General features: G+C 44.5%; 1 pseudogene; it reads right to left on the bottom strand.

The window, feature by feature from the left end:
- Window positions 1-1,717: 1,717 nt before the first annotated feature.
- LOC129039462 (ornithine decarboxylase antizyme 1-like) lies at window positions 1,718-2,424 on the bottom strand (annotated as a pseudogene).
- Window positions 2,425-7,013: the final 4,589 nt, after the last annotated feature.

The raw sequence follows: 7,013 nt of genomic DNA on the forward strand, positions 1-7,013 counted from the left end.
TTGAGGCCAGGAGTTCAAGACTAGCCTAGGCAACATAGGGAGACTTTGTCTCTACAAAAAACATAAAAATTAGCCAGGCATGTTGTTGTGCACCTGTAGTCTCGGGTACTCCGGAGGCTGAGGTGGGAGGATTGTTTGAGCCCAGGAGTTCAAGACTGCAGTAAGCTATGTTTATGCCAGTATACTCCAGCCTGGATGACAGAACAAGACCCTGTTGAAGAAGAAAAGAAGAAGAAGGAGAAGGAGAAGGAGACAGAGGAGAAGGGGAAAGAGGAGGAGGAGGAGGAGGAGGAGGAAGAGGAGGATGAGGAGGAGACCTAGTATGAGATTCAAGTGATTCTTAATATGAGGAAGAAGAAGAGGAGGAGGAGGAGGAGGAGACCTAGTATGAGATTCAAGCTATTCTTCTCCCTCAGCCTTCCGACTAGCTGGGATTACAGGCGCCTGCCACCACACCTAGCTAATTTTTGTATTTTTAGTAGAGATGGGGTTTCACCGTGTTGGCCAGGATGGTCTCGATCTCCTGACCTCGTGATCCGCCTGCCTCAACCTCCCAAAGTGCTGGGATTACAGGCGTGAACCACCGCCTCATATTTTTATTTCTATTGGACAGTGCTTCCTTATATGGTAATAATTGTGATTGTTTACTCAAGTCATGACCATAGCTCTAAGGTGGAACTTTCATAATTTGACTTAATAACATTCTGAAATGTTTATAAACATATATTGATAATTTACTTCTACATTGTAACTATATTTTAACCATATTTCATGTTAACATCTCTTTATTTTATATTATCCTGGATTCAGGGCATATATATAGATTTAACTTGTTCCAGTTGATTATAAGTATTGATTTCCATATTCAACCTGTCATGGTTTGACAGTCCCTGGGCATGAAAACTTTCTTCTCAAACCTTCCTGTTTGACTCCTGCAACCACCCTGTTTGCCTCCCCCAACATCATACTTGAAATCCCCAAAAAATTCCTCCTTCCCATCAGTAACAAAATGTATCAGGCATTTCTCTGCCTGGAGATTTGGCACTGGCCACTCTTTTTATGAAGGTTAACATGGAGGATTTAGGCACCAGGGCTGCAATGTATCATCTTCAGTGACCCGTAGGGTGTCAGCAGGGCCAAAAACAAAGCAAACATTTAATCATTTCATTGGCTGAATGAGACTTTTCAGAGTCATGGATTCAATTTAACTCTAATCTCATTATTTTTATCTTACTCTAATACAAATAATAATTTTAAATAAAATTAAAATTCTACATCAAAATCCTAATTATTTAACATTACAATCCTCCCTCTCCAACATTCCTGATCCCTCTTATTCTGCTCTATTTCGTTAATGGCACTTATACCTTCCAACATATCATGTCTCAATTTTCATTTCTTTTTTTTTTTCCTTTTTTTTTTTTTTTTTTTGAGACGGAGTTTCACTCTTGTTGCCCAGTCTGGAGTGCAAGGGCACGATCTTGGTTCACCACAACCTCCGCCTCCTGGGTTCAAGCAATTCTCCTGACTCAGCCTCCCAAGTAGCTGAAATTACAGGCATGCGCCACCACGCCCGGCTAATTTTTTTTTAGCATTCATTTGCAGTTACAACATGTGGACAAACCCAGGCGAGGTGAGCGAGTCCACCGTTCCCACCCACCCGGCAGACGCAGGGGCGGCCCCAGGAGCTCGATGCCCAGCCCCGCTGCGGCCGCTACTACTCCTCGCCCAAAGACTCTCTCCCCGACGTGTAGGCCATGAAGCAAGCGTCGGGTCTCTTGGGGACAAGGGGCGGGATGCCCCGGTCTCACAATCTCAAAGCCCCAAAAGCTGAAGGTCCAGAGCAAGGCGGCTCTGTCCTCGTGGTTCTTGTGGAAGCAAATGAAGACGTGGTCGGCGCTCAGCTGCTCCTCGGCGAGCTGCTGGAGAACTGCAAAGCTATACTCGCTCCCCTGGGGCAGCGCACCACCAGGGATCTCCGATGCAGAGGCTGCCGCCGCTCAGCACGGCTCGCCAGTTAATGCGTTTGGCATCTGTGAGCCTGGAATGGACGTTGAGAATCCTCGTCTTGCCGTTGGACGTTAGAATCTCTGTCACATTCAGCCGATCGTAGGAGTAGAGTAAGGTAGCTGAAAGATTGTGATCCCTCTGACGATTCCCTCGCCCACCCGGAATCTTCAAGGGTGGGCGAGGGGCATCAGGGGTGCGCGAGGGGCATCAGGAGCACCACCGAGACCCGGGACCGGGTTACTACAGCAGCGGAGGGAGACCCTGGAACTCTTGCTGCTGCGGCCGCTGCGGCTGTGCAGGCTGAGGAGCGGCCTGGTGCGGCTGGCGTGGACGGTGGCGCTGGCTTTGATCCCCTTTCTTCTCTCTGGCAAAGCAGTGGCTTTCGAGGATTCGCTGCAGGGAGGAGTTCACCATCCGGCCCTTGGGATCCCAAACCAGGAAAACCTCTGCTGCGCCTCTCTGCGCCGTGCGCCCTTAAAGCACAAATTGAGACGTCCCTTAAGTTATCGAATACCTTAAATTTATATTTATATTTATTGTCATTTATTTTTATAAATAAATACAAAAATAAAATTTGAATTTATTCATCCCCCTTTGAATTTTTACATCCATTGACACTGGTTAAGTGATCTTGTAAAAAAAAAAATCTACTTTATTTCCTGTCAGTAGGGGGAAAATGGCTTCCTTTGCACATATTTTGTCATGAACGGCTTTGACAATAATTAAAAAAAATAAAACCCTAAGCAAGAAAGGAAATAAATTAATTTATATAAATTATAATTTACGGTTTGGCTTTGCTCTGGGTAATTACATAGTCCATGGAAGTAGTCCCTGCTGATTTCAACTTGGAATCAGCTTATAGACAAAGCACGAAAGACTGAATGTAAATGTTTTCCATCTTGATCATGTAAAAGTGAAACTACACATGATAGAAGTTGGAGGGTGAACGTGGGGAAGAATGCTGAAAGGAAAGGGAAAGTCTCTGATATCTGCATTTTAAAAAAACGAGGAGTCCGGCTGGGCGCGGTGGCTCACGCCTGTAATCCCAGCACTTTGGGAGGCCAAGAGGGCGGATCATCTGAGGTCAGAAGTTAGAGACCAGCCTGACCAACATGGTGAAACCCCGTCTCTACTAAAAATACAAAATTAGCCAGGCGTGGTGGCACATGCCTGTAATCCCAGCTACTGAGGAGGCTGCGGCAAGAGAATCGCTTGATCCTGGGGGGCGAGGTTGCGGTGAGCCGAGATCGGGCCACTGCACACCAGCCAGGGGGACAGAGCGAGACTCCATCTAAAAAAAAAAAAGAACAAGGCCGGCGCGCGGTGGCTCACACCTGGGATCTCAGCACTTTGGGAGGCCGAGGCGGGCGGATCACGAGGTCAGGAGATCGAGACCATCCTGGCTAACACGGTGAAACCCCGTCTCTACTAAAAATACAAAAAATTAGCCGGGCGTGGTGGCGGGCGCCTGTAATCCCAGCTACTCGGGAGGCTGAGGCAGGGAAATCGCTTGAACTCCCGGGAGGCGGAGCTTGCAGTGAGCAGAAATCACACCACTGCACTCCAGCCTGGGCGACAAGGCGAGACTCCTTCTCAAAACAAAACAAAACAAAAAAAGAGACAGAGAGAGAGAGAGGATCTAAAACAGTCAGTCCTGTAACTGTATTGAGAGAAGAGGAGGATTGTGTTAGCTTAATCCAAAAATAGACAAATCAAGGAATGGTGGCATAGTATATTATTTAGAAATATGAAGGTAAGCACAAGAGAGGAAAAACGTCTTTCAATAGAGTTATTTTTAAAAAGCTTCCCATTGGGGAATGGGTCAGGGGAAGAAGGTGAGGACGGGTAGAACAGAGCCTTGTCTCGAGCAGCTACAAGACAGTGGACAACTGCACCTGCCCTCCAGAAAATATCCTTTATATAACAAGTTTTTTTTTGGTAAAACATGTACAGTTAGTCATGTCTCAGACACTCTTGCAAAACTCATGACCACTGGGGAAGTTAGATAAGCATCTTTATGAGGGGTTATCTATGCTACAGGCATTGTTTCTGTGGGACTGCCTTGGTATGCAGGAGTCAAATATGGGTCATTATGTAGGCTTTGCTTGAAAATGGCATTACTCTTTCCATGCAACAGGCTGTTCTCCAAATGAAGAAAACAATTCCATGTACAATAACATCAAGAAATAATGTATTCAGGAATAAATTTAACAGAAGAAGTGCAAGACTTGTACAATGGAAACTGTAGAATACCATTGAAAGAAATTAAAGTAGATCTAAATAAATGGAAAGGCCTCCTATGTTCATGGATCAGAAGACTTATTATTAAAATGGACATCTTCCCCAAATTGATCTACAGATTCAATGCAATCCCTACAAAAATCCTAGCTGGATTTTTTTTTTTTTGCAGAAATTGATGAGTTGATTCTAAAATTCATATGCAAATGTAAGGGAACTAGAATAGCCAAAACAATTCTGAAAAAGAAGAGCAAATTTTGGGACTCTCACTTCCTGATTTCAAAACCTACTACAAAGCTACAATAATCAAAACAGTGTGGTGGTAGTGTAGGGATGACATATAGATCAATGGAATAGGAATGAGAGTTCAAAAATAAATTCTCCTATTATGACCAATTCATTTTTGACAAGGGTGCCAAAACAATTCAATCAGAAAGATAGTCTTTTCAACAAAAGGTGCTGGTACAACTGGATATCTACATTCAAAAGAATGGAAATTGGGGAGTGACTGACTGATAATGGGTACAAGATTCTTTTGGGAGTGATTACAGCATTCTAAAATAGATTCTGGTGGTGGCTGCCTGACTATGTATACTAAAACCCATAGATTTTACCCTGTTGGTGAATTTCATGGTATATAATTATATAACAATAAAGTTGTTTTAAAGCATGTCAGATGTCAGTCCTTTACTTACAATTCTCCGAAGTCTTTTGATATCATGTAGGCTAGTTGTCCTTGACAAGGGTCAGAGGAGAGGAGGATTTTTGTCTAGGGGAATTTAACAATGTCTGGAGACATTTTTGGCTGTCATACTGGCAGGGGACTACTAGCATCAAGTAGGAAGAGGCCAAGGATGCTTCATTTTTTTTTTTTCTTGAGTCAGAGTCTTGCTCTTGTCACCCAGGCTGGAGTGCAGTGGTGCGATCTCGGCTCACTGCAACCTCCACCTCCCAGGCTTGAGCAATTCTCATGCCTCAGCCACCTGAGAAGCTGGAATTACAGGTGTGTGCCACCATGTCTGGCTAATTTTTGTGTTTTTAGTAGAGACGGGGTTTCGCCATGTTGGCCAGGCTGGTCTCAAACTCCTGACTTCAGATGATTCACCTGCCTCAGCCTCCCAAAGTGCTGGGATTACAGGCATGAGCCACCAGGCCCAGCCCCAAGGATGCTTCTTAGTATTTTACAATGTTTTGAGCTAGGCAATCCTCTACAAAAAAGGATTATCTATCCCAAAACGTCAATAGTGCTGAGACTGAGACACCTTGATCTAGAGAAAAAGCAAGGTCCTTACAATGGCCTATAAAGCTCTACCTACTCTGGCTCTCTGGCTGCCTCTATTGTCATCCCCCTCCACTCTCCTTATTGCTCACTTTCCTTCAGGCGCACTGGCCTAGTCGCTGTTTCTCAAACACACCAGGCTCACTTTTTCCTTGGAGCCTTTGCATGTGTTATTCCTCTTGCTTAAGGGCCTCTTCCCCCAATGACCACATGGCTAAATCCCCTATCTTTTTTCAAGTCTTTGAACAAATGTCCCTTCTCAATGAGACCTACTTTGACCATCCTATTTAAAATTACAACACTCCTGGCTGGGCGCGATGGCTCACGCCTGTAATCCCAGCACTTTGGGAGGCCGAGGTGGGCGGATCACCTGAGGTCAGGAGTTCAAGACCAGCTTGGCCAACGTGGTGAAACCCCGTCTCTACTAAAAAATACAAAAATTAGCTGGGCGTGGTGGCAGGCACCTGTAATCCCAGCTACTCGGGAGGCTGAGGCAGGAGAATCGCTTGAATCCGGGAGGCAGAGGTTGCGGTGAGCTGAGATCGCGCAGCCGAGATCGCGCCATTGCACTCCAGCCTGGGGAACAAGAGAGAGATTTCGTCTCAAAAAAAAAAAAAAATTACAACACTCCTGTAGTCACTAGCACTCCTTCCTGTCCTGTTCTATTTCTTTTTTTAAATTCCCTGTTACTTATCGCCTTAGAATCTATTGTTTACTTTGGTTTTTTAGCATGTCTATTGCTGTTGTCTGTCTTCCCTAAGCATCACAAGGGTCCTCATCCGTTTTGCTCACTGACCTGTCCCAGTGCTTGGGATATTGTAGCTGTCAATAAATATTTATTGAATAAATTGAATGAATACACTTGATTATTTCCAAAGCCTTTAAAAACATATAGGCATTCACTATTCAATATCTATCCCAAATTTCCAAAAGACATTTTAAAACCAAGTATTTATTAAAAATCTAAATTACGTATTGTAAATTATACCTAATAGCACATTCTTTCTTTCTTCTTTCTTTCTTTCTTTTTTTTTTTTTTTTTTTTTTGAGGCGGAGTCTTGCTCTGTCACCCAGGCTGGAATGCAGTGGTGAGATCTCGGCTCACTGCAACTCCCGTTTCCCAGGTTCAAGCGATTCTCCTGCCTCAGCCTCCCAAGTAGCTGGGATTACAGGCATGAAGCCACCACACCTGGCTAATTTTTGTATTTTTAGTAGAGGCAAGATTTCACCACGTTGGCCAGACTGGTCTCAAACTTCAAGATTTCACCACGTTGGCCAGACTGGTCTCAAACTTCTGACCACAGATGATCTGCCCACCTCGGCCTCCCAAAGTGCTGGGATTACAGGTGTGCGCTCGGCCAATAATACACTCTTAACTCTAGACAAGACTTTTTGAAAGTTCATAGATTATTCTCTTACACTCCTGACATCCTCCATCTCTGACTTCAGTTTTCAGTTTTTGGTTGAGACAGGTCTCGCTCTGTCA

This window comes from Pongo pygmaeus, chromosome 1 (genome assembly GCF_028885625.2).
Source record: "Pongo pygmaeus isolate AG05252 chromosome 1, NHGRI_mPonPyg2-v2.0_pri, whole genome shotgun sequence".
Taxonomy (NCBI): Eukaryota; Metazoa; Chordata; class Mammalia; order Primates; family Hominidae; genus Pongo; species Pongo pygmaeus.